The sequence below is a fragment of the Adiantum capillus-veneris genome, chromosome 15 (genome assembly GCF_014529385.1).
Source record: "Adiantum capillus-veneris isolate H3 chromosome 15, ASM1452938v2, whole genome shotgun sequence".
NCBI lineage: Eukaryota > Viridiplantae > Streptophyta > Polypodiopsida > Polypodiales > Pteridaceae > Adiantum > Adiantum capillus-veneris.
In genome coordinates this window covers 146,728,648-146,745,825 of record NC_140945.1, presented here as the reverse complement: position 1 = coordinate 146,745,825, position 17,178 = coordinate 146,728,648, and the positions used below count along the sequence as shown (strand labels likewise).

Below are 17,178 nucleotides of genomic sequence, written 5' to 3'. Positions count from 1 at the left end.
CATTGTATTAATGCTAATTTCTTTCAATTGATTCTCCTTGACTCCTGAAAAATTCACAATACGTTTTGCATAAGTCTTCTTCATCCTTACAAACGTTCTCTCTCATCATTCCCTACAATTGATAAAAGATTCTGAAATCCTTACACCTGAGATCATCATAGACCGTCAAGACACCTTAACACGCAATGGTATGTTGCATGGTAAGTACTTGCTTAAGTATAAGAATCGTGGCCTTGAAAGCACCAAGTGGATACCTTTACACGCATCGTAGACCATGAGGACACCTTAACACGTAGTGGTCTTTTTGCTTCATCGTAGACCATCAGGACACCTTAACACGCAGTGATATGTTGCATCATAGCATCCTAGAGGCATATCAAACTTCCAGAAGCTGAAAGATAGGTAGGTCCTTTGGCTGATGATTGTGGTGTTTCATAGCTGAAGATCATCATTTGATAGTTCATTCACTAATAATTTGATGCTGAGGTTTGCCCTTTGACTGTTAGTCTATGGTATTTGATGCCTGAGTTTTGCCCTTTGATAGCTATTCAATGCATCATTTAGAGAACTACTTGATTGAGGTTTCACCCTTTGAAAAATGTAAAATGTGATTGCTTTTCACTATTGCCATACTCTTTTTGGCTTTGTTAGAGCGTCTGCTAACAAAGATCACTTTGAGATTTGTAGATATTTAGATATGTGGATTGCACTTCCCTTTTTGGTTTCCCCTTTTCAGGATATTATAATGAGCAGTGGAAAGTTCCCTCTCAGTACTTTACTTGATTCAACATATATTGTGTGGAGATTTGCCTCGTCTCCACATAAATTTTGAAGATGTTTAGTTTTCTCTATTTTTAGCAATTGAGGACAATTGCTTCCCTATCGGGGAGGACTACTATCACTATTACTACTTTTGTAAATTTTATCAATTTTGCTTATGTTTTATTCTCAAAAAACCATTTGAAAGAAGCGATCACTATGAAAATTTAAAAACGTTTACAGTGGCCTTTTGCAATGGTTAGGAGAGAGAGAGAGAGAGAGAGAGAGAGAGAGAGAGAGAGAGAGAGAGTCCAAATTAAATGGGTTGGCCAAAGAAGAGAGAGAAGGACGGGAGGACTTTTTTTAAAAACTTTAAATATTACCATGAAAATTACCGCATTGAGTATTGCGATATTCCCACACCAATGATTGCTCTTATTACTGTCACCGCTATGGTGCTAAAACATTCAAATTTGAGTATTTCTCTCTGTTCTGCTTGTGATTTTTTAAAAAAAATTATGATTTTAAATTTCAAAAAAGGGTAAAAAAAGATATTAAAACATGAAACGACATCTATTTGGATAAATTAGGTTGCTGACCGCTATCTCGCACATGTTGGGCCGTAAGTAAAAGGTGCATCGTGTTTGAAATAGAAGAGGGTCACACTCTTCCCTCGAATACCACACATGCATTTCACCCAAGCGACTACATCCATGCATTCATGGATCACATATTTTGAAAGGCTTCACATAGTGGTGGCGACGAGATCTCTTGCTATGTAGAGGTGTTGAACAAGGAGCACAATAAAGGAGGGCTTCTCCAAAGTAGTTTACAATAGTAAAATTACTTGCATTGAGCATAACACAAAACGCTACTTGCATCCATAACGATTTAGAACAATGGAAGAAAATGTGTGAAGGTGGATGGAAAGGGAGAGAGGTTATAACTGCCGTTATTGCCTCTAGCATTATCGCATAATGATTTAGAGCCAGAATATGCAAATATTAATATTTCGTTCTAACTTCTTAAAAATTTAGTTACAAAGCATGCATTTGTTATTTTTCATGAAAATTGTACCAAAATATGATAGATATTTTATCATTTAATTAATTACATCAACTTGATTAACATAAATTATCATGCTTGATAAAACTGGAGAGTGAGAGAAAGCGATGAATGAGCGACATGAAAAAAACTTTTTATAGACTAAAATATACAAAATGTTTTTTAAATCATCTTTCCAAAGATCTCTACAGGTAGCTTGATCTAAATCTAAACCTGTTTTTGCAGGAGCGAATCACAACACCTATAAAGTGCATACAACACAACCTAGATAAACATAAAGTCAATGAAGGACACAGATGACACGGTAGGTGCATGGTGCAATCTCTTAAGGTCGTCAAGATGAGACCATCCCATGCATACAGCACTCTGGAAGGCTAACTAAACCATAACCCATAATCTCTCTGCTCTCAACTACACCATCCAACCCACATACACCCAACGAAAGGAAACTCACCAAATCATACCAAAATCATATAAAACTTAAGGAACACCATCTCCTCACTAGGATACACCTGTCCGAAAGCCTCTACACTCAAAACCCTCACTTTAGACCCATGTGTAGAAACGTGTATGAAGACAGAGTCGGAATTTGGAAGTGCTCGAAACTGAAATCTAAGAGTACTTATGCGTAGCTTATGTCACCACAATTCTCATGACTACTTGCAAGCAAAAAATAGACATCGTTTGATACACTTACGACCACAAATGGCTCCTAGATGCGTCAACATGCGTGCTCTATCTTGCGTTGTTGGGAAAAAATAAGTGCGATTAGTGAGCCGGGATCAACACTGGGTTGCTCGCTGTGGGAATATGGTGAGAGAAAAGACACAACACAAGATAATTTGGTACAAACGACACCTTGGAACCTTAAGTAGTTATACTAAATGAACTTCAAATCTGGATACAAAAGAAACTTGATTGTAATAGGCACTATGTGCTCTAAACTCTGTCGAGTTTGTGAGTAGAAGTACGAAAGCCAAATCTTTATGGCCTCTATATCGTTCCCTTGCTCTTCTCGACCAATTCTACGAGCATAGAGTTTGCCTACACTTGCTTTAGTTTGTCCTTTAAAATCTTGATGAACTTGCTTGTTACAGCTTCCCCTCCTTGCCCTTCTCAACCATCTCGACCATCTGTTTTACTCCTCTTTAACTCGTTGCTCTGTCCTGCACTGCAACTTGTCGGCCCTTTCTTAACACCCTCTTTGTTTTATCTACTCGTCAGCCTCCTAGAAAATAAAAGAACCATCATCACTTTCTTCAAAACCACCTGCCATCTCTCTTCCTTTTGCCTATGAAGTGGCGCTCTGCTCCTTAGCTTGTTTGCCTTGCTCCTTCCAACTCTTGACTTGCAGGCGATGCAATTCTCTTAGCAGCTAACATGCTCTTTAAATAGCATATAAATAGCATACACCGCTTGTCGGTCTTGCTTGCCTGTGTAGCTCTTCTAGTTGACCCTCTCCCCTTGCTTGCAGACGACTCTTGTCAACTTCCTCTGCTTCTTAGCTTATCCTTCAACCATCGTCGGCTTCACAATAGCTTGCTCCGTATGCAGTTTTCTTACGACACAAAGGGCATGCGATTCTCTACCTTCTGGCTCGTGGACGGCTCCTTTACCCATTCCCCTTTTCTACTCACCACCTGTGGCTCTTTTCTCTGCATCGTCAACCTCTCCAGCTCGGTTCTTCTACTGCTTCCTCTATGCTACACTGCTGCAGCCTGATTTCCATTGCCTTGCTCTTGTTTTTATTGTAGACCTCGCCCTGCCTTGATCCACGCTCGATGGCTCACTCCTGTACTGCTACTCGGCCACCTCCTGCTGGTCGTCCTCGTCAATCCTTTGGCCCTCGTTTCCTGCTCTTGGCCCTCGCTCTCTGTGCTCCAAAAGCTCGTTGACTTCCTCCTTGTTCGGTGCTCTCTGCTGCAGTTGACGCTTTTAATTTGCTGGCCGTCTTGAGGCCAAATCGCAATTCTGGCTCCACGTTAACCCACGTGCCCTTTGCAAATTAAAGGCCGCTCCAAACTAAATGCTGCCTCCCCCGCCTCCATACCGTGTCTCCTTTCTCCTAGCTTGCACCACGTCAACAACACCCTGTGGCAACTTGGTTAGAAGCGACACACAATGGCTTCAACTGCACCCCCATTGCTGCTCCTCCATCAGCCAAGCAACACACACTCTCTCTCTCTCTCTCTCTCTCTCTCTCGACCACACAGAGGCCACGCCATCGCGTACCCATCTTGGCCCCCCCCCCCCCCCCCCCCCCCCCCCGGGGGCTCTGTTTGTGCCATTCAAATCCTTTAACCACCTTGTTGGTCTCAGGCCTCAAGGTAGGCCATCACGGCGTGCAGAGAGAGAGAGAGAGCGCACAATTCTTTCTACAATCGACAACCCCTCCCCTTCATGTGCAGCTCGTTCAAGCCCGAAGCAAAACACCCAGCCATACCTTCAACATTAGCGTTCCTCGTGCCCCTCCCATTCCAGTGGCCTGCATGCCCAACCCCACGCCCTGCAAGCTGCACTCTGCCCTGCACGTCCTGCTTGGCTACGCCTTTCTATACTCTCTTCGTGCCATGTGCCAAACAAAATAGGTGAATTTGATTTTGGGAAAATGGAAGCATGAAGATATTTATACGTTCGCACTTCGTTCATTTGCTCTCTGTCACTCTCTCGCTCTCTCTCTCTTGGGATAGTTTCCTACGACTTTAAAACTCTCTTCTTCTTCTTATTCTTCTTCTCTCCCACGCGGCCTTCTCCCCGTTTTTTCACTCGAAAGCGTTCCTTTCCCTTCCCTCTCCAAACATTTTGCACTTGACTGCTAAGTGGTATCTTGTGAGATACCCATTAAAAAGACATGCCTACAACCTACTCTCTATTTTTACTTCGTAGCGGGATTTAAAAATCTGGCAAGATATTCATGCACCTGAGTCCAGTGAGGGCCTCTCTCTTGATGCAGTCACCTACGCAAGCATCTTTAAGGCATGCGGCTATGTTGCGTAGAATCCAGTGAGAGCCTCTCTCCAAATGTAATCACCTACGCCGGCATCTTGAAGGCATGTGGCTGTGTCACGCTTTTTTAATTGTCGCGTGCAGAATCCTGATGCGAAGCGAGGGCCTCTCTCAAGATGCAATCACCTACGTAGGCATTTTGAAGGCATGTGGCTCTACGCAAGATACTGATATGGGCACAAAAACTCACAGTTTGCTGGTGAAGGACAATTTTTTTGGTAGTGAGATTCCATCTTGTGACATGGAATACCATGATTGGAGACTATGCCCAACATGGGCATGGAGAGGAAGCTATTGGTTGCTTTGAAGGCATGCAACGGTAGGGAATCTCTCTAGATGGGCTCACCTTCACCTTTCTTTTGAAAGCATGCGGCATCTCTGGAGCAGTACGCAAAGACAACAACTTGAGGCATAAGTTATCAAGAATGGACTTTTGAAACAAGACAATTTTGTAGATATCGTACTGTTAGATATGCATGCAAAGTGCGACATGTTTGGAAAAGCTCGAGAAGCCTTTGCCCAGCTCACAACTCAAAATGGGGTCTCATGGACAGCCCTAATTGGAGGATATGCTCAACAAGGGTATTGTCGAGAAGATTTGATGCATTCTGAATAAATGTAGCGAGGAGGCCTTTTTCCAAATGCAGTCACCTTTGTATTTGCTTTGAAAGCTTGTGGCAACTTGACAAACTCAAACGAGGGCCAAGAACTGCATGCTTAGATTGAAGACGAGGGACTGCTCGAGCAAAATATCATTGTTGGAACTATGTTGGTGGACATGTATTGCACGTGTGGCATTCTTGACAAGGCACAAGAGGTTTTTGATCAGCTTCCAGAATGCAATGTAGCCACATAGAATGCTCTTATTTTAGGGTATGCTCAACATGAGGATGGTGAGTATGCATTCAATTGTTTCTATAGGATGCAATCTTAGAGTGTCCCTCCAAATGTTATCAAAGTCTATTGAAAAAAGATGTCATGCCTGGCATTGTCTTGGTCGATATGTATGCCAAATGTGGTGCACTTCAGAAAGCACAAAAAGTGGTTGAGGAGCTTCCTATCTGGAATGTCGCCCCTTGGAATGCATTGATTGTGGGATGTGCGCAAACGAGAGCAAGCCAGAAAGCTCTAGGCTGTTTTCAACTGATGCGCCACGAGGGCCTCTTTGCAGTTGCAATCACCTACGTATGCATCTTGAAGGCATGTGGCTCTGCGCAAGGTGCTGGTATGGGCACAAAACTTCACAATTAGTCAGAGGATATTGAGAAAAGATGTCATGCTTGGGATTGTGTTGGTCAATATGTATGCCAAATGTGGTGCGCTTGAGAAAGCACAAAAAGTGCTTGAGGAGCTTCCTGTCCGGAATGTCGCCTCTTGGAATGCACTGGTTGCGGGATTATATTGTTAGTCCGAGTATATTGAAAAAGATGTCGTGCTTGGCACTATCTTAGTCGATATGTATACAAATTATGGTAGGCAGAGCAGCGTACCCAGAAGCATGGCAACCACCTGCCATATGAATCCATCTCAAGCTTCGACAACTCGGTAGTGGCGATGGCAAATGCTAGTTCATGTTGGATTTGAAAAGGGTACACTTGGGTCTTCTCCTCTCCTCAACCGATGGACTTGTTTACATAGGTGAAATAGTTGCAAAGAAAACTTACAACAGGGCACAAGAGAAAGACGAGGAGGGAGAAGATCTCCACTTTGAGAGCAGTGACAAACTTTACTTAGTTGAAGGATGGAAGCACAATTAGGACTTTGTTTTCTCCTTGTTAAAGGAATGTGCAAAAAGAAGGGATTTGCACAGAGACAGTCTTATGCATACACAGCTTGTCACCAGAAGTTTGCTGTTGAAGCACATTTTTGTTGGCGAGCTAGTCAACATGTATGTGAAATGCGGTGCACCGTCGAAAGCTCAAGAAGTGTTTGGTGAGCTTCCATCGCCGAATCTTGTAAAATGGAATACCATGATTGGAGACTATGTCCAACATGGGCGACGGGCGTGGAGAGAAAGCTATTGGTTGCTTTGAAGGCATGCAAAAAAGTGATGGAAAAAGTGATTCTCTTAAATCTACACAATTACCGGCTTGCCGATTAATACTATGCTACCTAGAGAGAGAAAATTCTAATAATCATGCACTAATCATTAATTGAGAGTGAAGAATGGCTTGATAATTCAGCTATGGAATGATGATTACATAATAGATTATGAATAAGGAGAATTTAAAGAGTAGTCATAGAGAATTTCGACTAGGGATAAGCATAATGGACGAGGAATTTAGATGGTAATGAAAAGAATTTACAGATGGCATTAATTAAACCGTGGTTACCGTGATTAAGGGCTGATAATCTTCTCGATTCTCTGATCTAATCGAGCTTCTTGAGGCGAGAATTTGGCAGCACCTCCCTCCTTGCTTCTCCTTCAAAAAGTGTGTGAACCGGCAGCACCTTCCCAGAGTGTGTGTAGGTGTGTGTGTGCACTGTGTGTGTGTGAGCATATGTGTGTGTGTGTGTGTGTGTGTGTGTGTGTGTGTGCAGGCCTTTAAATAGGCTCCTACAGGCTGAAAATCGACCAGCCCTGCTATTAGCATCTAGAGGAGCACTCAGTTCACTGCATTGGCAAGTCTAGTTGCCTACTCACCAAGTGTAAGGTTGGCTAGTTTAGCTGACTCTAAGACTTAGTTACTGGCTTGGAAACTCTCCCAGGACTCCCACAAAGCAAGAGGGCGCCCCCTAGCTACTAAAGCTGATCTGGAGTGGGCTGGAACCTGTTCCCACACAATCCCGGGCCCCCGGTAACTCCCCGGACAAATTTTAGGAAAATTGGTTCTAGGCTAAAACGGGTCATACGAGTTGGATTTTGATGCCGAAAATTGCTATAGCAAGCTCTAACTAAGGCGTACTGGCCCGAGTACCTGCCATATTTAGCAGCCCCCGGGGTCCGAAAATGCATTTTTCCCAAATTCGGGGTACGGGTGCAGTTTTTCGAGACGATCAGAACTGGACGGGTCGGGTGACCAAAAACTTACTATTTTTGGAATTTTTTTACAAAAAATATTTTTATTCATATTTCGAAGCTTTAAAACATTCTAAACATCATGGCACTGACAGAATTTGAAAAACTGCTAAAAATAGTAACTTTTTCCATTATGTTCATTTCATGGTACAATGGTGCTCATTTGATCGGGGTCAGAGACCTTACAACCTCCCCAACGTGAAAAATTGAGATGTCCTCATCTCAAGAATGTGCTTGGGTAATCCTTTATAAGCGTTGGTTCGTCCTCCCAAGTTGCATCTTCTTCAGGGTAATTCTTCCACTTTACCAGATGCTCCGTGATAGTTCTGTTGCGTAACTTCCTTTCCCTTGTTTCCAGTACGTAGTCAGGTTGGAGCTCGAGAACTTCTTGTGTTGGCATGACTATCTGATCTGAGTCCAAAAATTGTTTAGGGTTAGGAATATAGGGTTTGAGTAAGCTGACGTGGAATACATCATGAACCTTCAAGTTTGCAGGTAACTTTAGCTTGTACGCTTGGTCACTCACAACCTTAACGATCTCGAATGGTCCACAATACCTTGGGCTTAGCTTCTTATATCTGCCTAGAGATAAGTTGCTTTTCTTTGGTCGGACTCGTAGAAAAACCTTATCTCCTTCTTTTAAAGTTCTTTCTGAACGGTTCTTATCTGCATAGTGCTTCTGTCTATCCTGAGCGGCCTGAATGTCCTGGCGAATAGCTCTAGTCTGTGCTTCCATATCTTCTAACATCTTTCTAGAAGCTTCTACCCTGATGGTTGGATCTGAGAAGTTCAGTGGTGCTAAGCATTCCTGTCCATAAAGGGCTTTGAAAGGTGACATTCCAATGCTTCTGTGTTCGGAAGAGTTGTAAGCATACTCCACCAAAGGTAGATATTGTAACCACTTCTTTGGCTCTTGCGAACAATAGGCTCTGAGAATGTCCTCGATGACTTGATTAACTCTCTCAGTTTGCCCATCTGTCTGTGGATGATATGTTGTACTAAAGGCTAATTGTGACCCAATAGATTGGAAAAGAGAAGTCCAAAATTTTGATGTAAACTTGGCATCTCTATCGCTGACGATACGCTTGGGTAGACCATGTAACCTAAAAATCTCCTTGATGAATACCCGACTAACATCTGAAGCAGTAAAGGTTGTCTTTACGGGTATTAGATGAGCCACTTTTGTGAGCATATCAACAACCACGAAAACAGAGTCATAACCTCCTGTAGAAGGTAATCGTGTAACAACTGATGCATTCCCATTTCATCTGGGGTATGTCAAGAGATTGAAGTTGCCCTGGTAACTTGATTCTTTCGGCCTTTATCCGTTGACAAGAAAGACATTGCCTCACATAGCGAAGTATGTCTCCTTTCATCCCAGACCAAAAATAACTCCTCCTGACAGCATGAAGAGTCTTAGCATAGCCTGGATGTCCGCATGTAGGGCTATCATGTGCTTCATACAGAATAGTCTTCTTTAGAGCTGGGTCTCTGGGTACACAGAGTCTAAGTCTGTAGTAAAGACATCCTCCCATAAGAGAGTAATCTTTAGCTTCAGGTATCTTATTCTGCTGGACTAGAGACACTATACGTTGGTACTCTGGATCTACCAAAGATGCTTCTTTGATTCTATCCCAGATAGGGTTATTTGGAATAGAGATAGCTCCGAGAAAGGATTTTCGGCTAAGACCATCTGCAACTGCATTTTCCTTTCCTGGTCTATACTTTATGTCAAGATCATATTCCTGTAACAGCTCTATCCATCGTCGTTGTCGCATATTGAGAATAGGTTGAGTAAAAATCCATTTTAAGCTCTTGTGGTCTGTAACCAGTTGAAACTTGCACCCAAGAAGATAATGTCTCCATAACTTCAACGCATGAATAACTGCTAAAAGTTCCAAATCATGAGTAGGATAATTATTCTCATGATCTCTCAACTTTCGCGAAGTATACGCCACTGGTCTTCCTTCTTGAGTAAGAACTCCGCCTAGAGCGAATTTGCTAGCGTCGGTCGCTACTTCAAATTCCTTGCTGAAATCTGGAAGCTTTAAAATAGGAGCCGAGACCAAGAACTCTTTTAGCTTAGCAAAGCTAGACTCGTGCTCGGTCTTCCATTCAATCCTCATTCCCTTCTTCAGGAGTTCCGTCAAAGGTGCAGCAATACGTTCATAGTCCTTGACAAAAATCTTGCACCATCCCGTTATTCCAAGAAATCCCCTTACTTCGCTGACGGTGGATGGTTGAGGCCAATCAACGATGTCCTTGATCTTGTCTGGGTCCACTGAAATCCCCTCAGCTGATATGACAAATACAAGATAGTGGACTTTAGGCGAGCAAAAAGTGCACTTGCTCTCTTTAGTGTAAAGTTGGTGTTTTCGGAGAAGACCAAGTACTTTGCGAACATGTTCTTCGTGATCTGCTTTGTTCTTAGAGTAGATCAGAATGTCATCAAAGAAAACCAAGACAAAATCATCCAGGTAAGGTCTAAAAATATCCTGCATAAGTCGATTGAAGCTTGCAGGAGCGTTTGTTAGACCAAAAGACATTACTATGAACTCGTAGTGCCCATACCTAGTATTGAAAGCTGTCTTTGGAATATCCGATTCCTTGATCCTGATTTGGTAATATCCTGACCTTAGATCAATCTTTGTAAATATTTTCGCGCCGTGGAGCCTGTCCAAGAGTTCATCAATCCTTGGAATTGGATACTTGTTCTTGACAGTTACCTGGTTCAGTCCCCGGTAGTCTATGCATAGCCTTAAGGTCCCGTCCTTCTTTTTCTGAAAAAGAACTGGAGCACCCCAAGGAGAAGTACTGGGTCGAATGAATCCTTGCTCAATGAGTTGCCTAAGTTGTTCCTTGAGTTCAATGGCCTTTGGAAGTGACATTTTATAAGGTCTTTTTGAGATAGGTTCACACTCAGGGATAGTCTCAATCTCATGATCTACCTCTCTGTGTGGTGGAAGATTCGTAAGGTCTTCAGGGAATACATCATCATACTCCCTCAACCAGTTTGGTCGAAGTGAGGTATCTGATGATTGGTCCACCTTGTTGAGTTTAACTGCATAAATTTGCTGACCCTTCCTTAGTCCCTTCAAAAGTGTGCTGGCCTTAACTAGAGTAGCCTTAGGTTTCCCATTTTCCCCCTGGATTAAGGCTTCATTACCCAAGTTATCTGTAAAGGTAAAATTCCCCTGTGCACAATGTATGTGGGCCCTATTTTGCTTTAGCCAGTCCATCCCTAGTATCCCATCAAAGAATCCTAAGGGTAAGGTTCGAAATTGGGCAGAAGTTGGGTGTCCCCCTAGATCAAAGTCGATTTTGCCTGCAAAGTGTTGAGATATTACCTCCTTGCCATTTGCTAACTCAACAACTAGCTTGCTTGTTGGATACTTATCTAGCTTTAGCTTCCTCATGCATCTTGGTGAAAGAAATGAAAGAGTACTACCACAATCTATAAGGAAGTTAACTTGTTCACCTCTGAGAGATCGTGGCGTATGATTGACTGCGTATTGCTTGCAACCATTGGGATTGTCAATTGCAGCATGTACGGTTGCTCTCTCCACTGCTTCATCACCCACAGTTGGTTGTACCACTGCGGCATTCACTCTGGCGGTAGCCCCATGCCCTCGCCCTCTGTTCATCCTTCCTCGTCCTCCTCTTCCATTAGCTTGGCCACGCCCACGGGTATTCAAGGGTATGGCATTGGCGTTGGTTACCTGAATGTTCCTGGGGCAATTGGATCTGTAATGTCCATGCTCGCCGCAACCATAGCATCGAACATCAGGGAATTCCCTGGTTGTGGTGGTAGCCACAATAGGGCACTGGTTATATGCTTGGTTGGCTGGTCTGTTATCCCAAGCAGTGGTCCTTGCCATCTCACTCTAGAAGCATTGCAGGCAAAGCAACATACCCAAAAGCGTGATCTCCACTTGCCATCTGCATTCATCTCAAGCTTCGACAACTCAATAGTGGCGATGGCAAATGCCAGTTCATGTTGGCTTCAAAAAGAGCACGCTGGGGTCTTCTCCTCTCCTTAACCAATGGACTCGTTTACGCAGGTGCTAGAGTTGCAAAGAGACTTACACCAGGGAGTTGCAAAGAAACTTACATCACGGAGTTGCAAGGAAACTTACAACAGGGCAAAAAAGAAATATGATGAGGAAGAGGAGGGAGAGCAGCTTCACTTTGAGAGCAGTGACACTTTACTTAGTTGAAGGACGGAAGCACAATCAGGACTTTGCTTTCTCCTCAGTGGGTTGGAGAATCCGATGCTAGACGATGGCATGCCGGTTGGGCTTCAGACTTGCACGTCAACCACTGGATTATCCTCGTTCTAAGGGGCTGTCTTCCCACCATCTCCAATCAGAATGAGGCACAAGCGTGCTGCGTGTGCGCTTCTACCAGCGACAAGCCATTGCACATTGTACATTAATTCTCTGGGTCAAAATTGAGCATCTTATACCTATTGGTCAAACATAGGATTATGTCAACTTAAGATTATAGGATTTGTGGAATACAAAGCACAATCTCTCTCTCTCTCTCTCTCTCTCTCTCTCTCTCAAGCTTCTCTCTTTTGGGTTCTTGTTTTCTCCTACCCTTGGGCTCACTTCAATCCAATACAAATGCGGCTAACGAAGCACTCTAGTTATTCGCTACTTAGGATCTTGTTAATAGCCCGCTTTTCCATAAGCGGCCGTTCACATTAAGTTGCCCTTAAGCAGCGTTATCAAGCTCGACAATGTAATCGACAATGCAATCAAAGTGATAACAGAAGTGAAAACATCCTGGATATTAGCCAAGTACTAAATGCGATCTCCAATGTGCACCACACTTAACCTAGGTATAGCACAACACAAAAATTAGCATACATATGTATCAAAGAATTTTTGATCCTTGCCACCACCATATTGGCCTTTGCTTGCTATCAATATTTCAAGTAACAATGTCACAGATAATAAACTACCGAAGCACCTCTTCTACTCCTTGAATACTTGTCACCCACTTCCATGCCTCTTTGGTCATGACCGTGTAGTCAACATGCTTCAAACAACAACATGATCGTGTAGTCAACATACTTCAAACAACAACATCTGGGGCAATAAAGTTCTCAAACCATGAAGTTTATTGCATTTGGCATACTCTATTTATTAGCAATGGTACTTCAGAACACCACATTAAAACTCGACATGCTCGCCATCATGACATCCACCCCCTCTGAACCTACACATCCTCCGGCATGTGCCAACCATCCTCCAAAAAATTTGTAAGCATAAAATCTAACCACTACCCACTGTAAGCATGGTTTCAGTAACCTCTCAAGAATTTGACTTCAGGTAGGCATAAACCTCCAGGATTGAAGGGAAAACTTAAAAACTTCTTGTTAGTGAAGTGTGGCCATAGAATTATTGCACCATTGTATTACCAGTAAATCAATTTCCATAATCTATAAGCATCTCGAACTCTACCACGATCATACGACATATAGATCAACTGCCATAGGTCAAGTACATGTTAGGAAATATGACGTAGCTGAGTAGATAATTGAGTAGATTACTTAATGGAGAGAGATAATTTTCACACAAAAGAGATTATAGAGAGAGAGAGAGAGAGAGAGAGAGAGAGAGAGAGAGAGAGAGAGAGAGAGAGAGAGAGAGAGAGAGAGAGAGAGAGAAAGTACACACAATATACGTGGTTCCCCCAATGTAGGCTACATCCATGGGAAAGCAGCCACTTAATGGGTTTAGTACTTCAAACAAGAAGTAGGTTACAAAGGGATTATACCCTTAATAGAGCTCCCGCCTTGCTTCACTCTCACCACCTCACACCCATCTTGCTGCATCAACTTCACACTGTATAATGTTTGTAGAAATGGCCTCCTTTTATAGGCCAAAAGGGCTGCCCTCTCTCATGAGAGGCAGCCATGTGTAGCCACCCTTGTGTAGATAAGTCCAAATCGGACCCTCCAATCCGCTCATGTGTGGCCTCCCTTGAGAAAACAAGTCCTCCTTTGAAATCGGCCACCGGCCACAGCCATTGACTTCCAACCATCGACCACCAGTCATTGACCACCGGCCAACCGGCCAACTGATTGGTCATTTTTCGACCACTTTTCGGCCGCCGTTCGGCCATAATATTCCGGCGAAGCCAGTCCCGAGCTTGGGCTCGAGACTGGCCGTGAAAATTTTGATTTTCGGCGAGTGATTTTTCTTTATGCACGATGGCTTCTCCTCATAATGGGGGCCTTACAAATGTGCATTTTTACCACAAAAAATTACAAGGCGTAAATCATGCTCCATACTTAACAATCTTCCACTTGGAGACTGATCTCCAAACCAAACCTGTGACTGCTTTCCATCCTGGCTTCTTATCCTTGAATGCCAATTGAATATGAGAAAAAGCTCAACTTCTCCTTGTTGACCACCTTTGTAAATATGTCTGCAGGATTTTCACTTGTATGCACTTTTCCAAGTTTTAGCTGTCCCTCTTCCAAAAGAGTGCGTATAAAGTGATATCTCACCTCAATGTGCTTTGTTCTTGAATGAAAGGCTGAGTTCTTCACACGATGGATAGCGCTTTGGCTATCACTGTACAGTTGTGAGGTCCCCACCCCGCCGTTTCCAATGGCGGATCTGATGGTGAACCCGGTGGCCACTAGATCTATTGCGGAAGCAAACAAAATGGTTCAGGGTACGTTCGACTAGCGGATGATCTCTCATCACAAAGTGAATCGAGTTTGAGCCTGCTAGCAGGGAGATCTAGCTCCACCTCGCAAGGGAAGCGTACTTGAACTATCTAGCGATCCTAAGACCCACCTTCCAAGAGGAGAGAAGCCTCGAGTGCATTTTTCCCCATGTTTCAGAGGCACGTACTCTCGAGAATTCCCCGCTCTAGGGGCAATGAGCATTACTAATGTCGAGTAAGCACTATGGGGATAGAGAGTTCCCGACCAATCGGGACCACCCATCTCGTAGGCATTGGCAACCTGAGCCAAGCCCCCACTTTCCACCCCCACACTTACACTTCCTTGTGTGACCTAATTACTACCACAAAGGTTGTTTAACGGAAAGATTCCTTGTTTAATTCCGAATCACATTGTTCGTTAATACAACCCTTTAACCAATATTGCAAACAACACCAAGACAGAATTCTAGTAAAAATTCTACTCAAACTTATTCATAAAAGTTCCAATGTTCTGGAGGTACAACATCCCCCCTCCAACGAGAGTTCACTCCTCTCGTTGTCGCCCAGCTGCCCATACAACTAGGTATGTCCACCGCATAGAAAGCACGTCATGGACACTCCCACCGCATAGAAAGCAAGACTTGGGTTTCCACCGCATAGAAAGCAAGTCGTGGGTATCCACCGCATAGAAAGCAAGTCGTGGATTCAAGAGCCCTAACGAGGAACTCTACCCCCTGTGATCAGTAGGGGGGTCAGGACTGATTCAACATTGGAAATAAAATAAACATGCCAAGCTAAATTTTCCCTAGCAGACATTCTTTCCTACTCCAAACAGCATACCCATCAATCATTTCTTTCCTACTTCTAACACTTAATGTACAATCAATTTAATGCCGAGGTTTCCGTCGAATTTCTCCAACATGTTCGGGAATATGTTCATTCCTAACTATTGTATGCAATGTTAATTTAAACAACTTGAATAAAAATATGATCTACCTCTTCCACTTCTTCATCGATGGCCCGTGAGATGGCCGGTATTTGTTCCTCCATCGGAGCTTTCCCCTTTCCGTTGACATTACTCGTTCCTGCCTCGCGATCGTGGGCACCACCGAAGCGCGTCCTCTTAACCGGGGCCATTTCTCACTACTTTAAATGTTAGCTTGGAGAAAGAGCTAAGGTTCGCAAGCATCATAACAGTCCAACAGATAGATTAGTGACATCAATTAATTTCTCTATAGTATGAGAGGTCTAGATTTCTTTCATAAAGCAATCATTAAGGATGGCACATAATCCTATGGGAACCTGCTCTAAAGATAATTACTCGGCTTACGTGATTAAGAATAGTAGGATTTCACTAATGGAATTACCAGAGAGATGAATTAAGTATGATTAATCTCCTTCCTAGCAACTAAATGATGCAGATTTATCTTATGCATATGTGTGAGGAAAGTCAACTCGTAGAGACTTAATGACAGATTAATTTTTCCTTAATTACACCTTAATGCATAAAGGAAATGAATTTAATTTAGTTACAGTATTAATTGGTGATAGAAAAAGTGATTCTCTTAAATCTACACAATTACCGGCTTGCCGATTAATACTATGCTACCTAGAGAGAGAAAATTCTAATAATCATGCACTAATCATTAATTGAGAGTGAAGAATGGCTTGATAATTCAGCTATGGAATGATGATTACATAATAGATTATGAATAAGGAGAATTTAAAGAGTAGTCATAGAGAATTTCGACTAGGGATAAGCATAATGGACGAGGAATTTAGATGGTAATGAAAAGAATTTACAGATGGCATTAATTAAACCGTGGTTACCGTGATTAAGGGCTGATAATCTTCTCAATTCTCTGATCTAATCGAGCTTCTTGAGGCGAGAATTCGGCAGCACCTCCCTCCTTGCTTCTCCTTCAAAAAGTGTGTGAACCGGCAGCACCTTCCCAGAGTGTGTGTAGGTGTGTGTGTGCACTGTGTGTGTGTGAGCATATGTGTGTATGTGTGTGTGTGTGTGTGTGCAGGCCTTTAAATAGGCTCCTATAGGCTGAAAATCGACCAGCCCTGCTATTAGCATCTGGAGGAGCACTCAGTTCACTGCATTGGCAAGTCTAGTTGCCTACTCACCAAGTGTCAGGTTGGCTAGTTTAGCTGACTCTAAGACTTAGTTACTGGCTTGGAAACTCTCCCAGGACTCCCACAAAGCAAGAGGGCGCCCCCTAGCTGCTAAAGTTGATCTGGAGTGGGCTGGAACTTGTCCCCACACAGTCCCGGGCCTCGGTACCTCCTCAGACAATTTTTAGGAAAATTGGTTCTAGGCTAAAACGGGTCATACGAGTTGGATTTTGATGCCGAAAATTGCTATAGCAAGCTCTAACTAAGGCGTACTGGCCCGAGTACCTGCCATATTTAGCAGCCCCCGGGGTCCGAAAATGCATTTTTCTCAAATTCGGGGTACGGGTGCAATTTTTCGAGACGATCAGAACTGGACGGGTCGGGTGACCAAAAACTTACTATTTTTGGATTTTTTTTACAAAAAATATTTTTATTCATATTTCGAAGCTTTAAAACATTCTAAACATCATGGCACTGACAGAATTTGAAAAACTGCTAAAAATAGTAACTTTTTCCATTATGTT

The 17,178-nt window shown here is 43.1% G+C and overlaps 1 pseudogene; it reads left to right on the top strand.

Moving 5' to 3' along the window:
* Positions 1-5,094: 5,094 nt before the first annotated feature.
* On the top strand, positions 5,095-12,355 carry LOC147441633 (uncharacterized; annotated as a pseudogene).
* Positions 12,356-17,178: the final 4,823 nt, after the last annotated feature.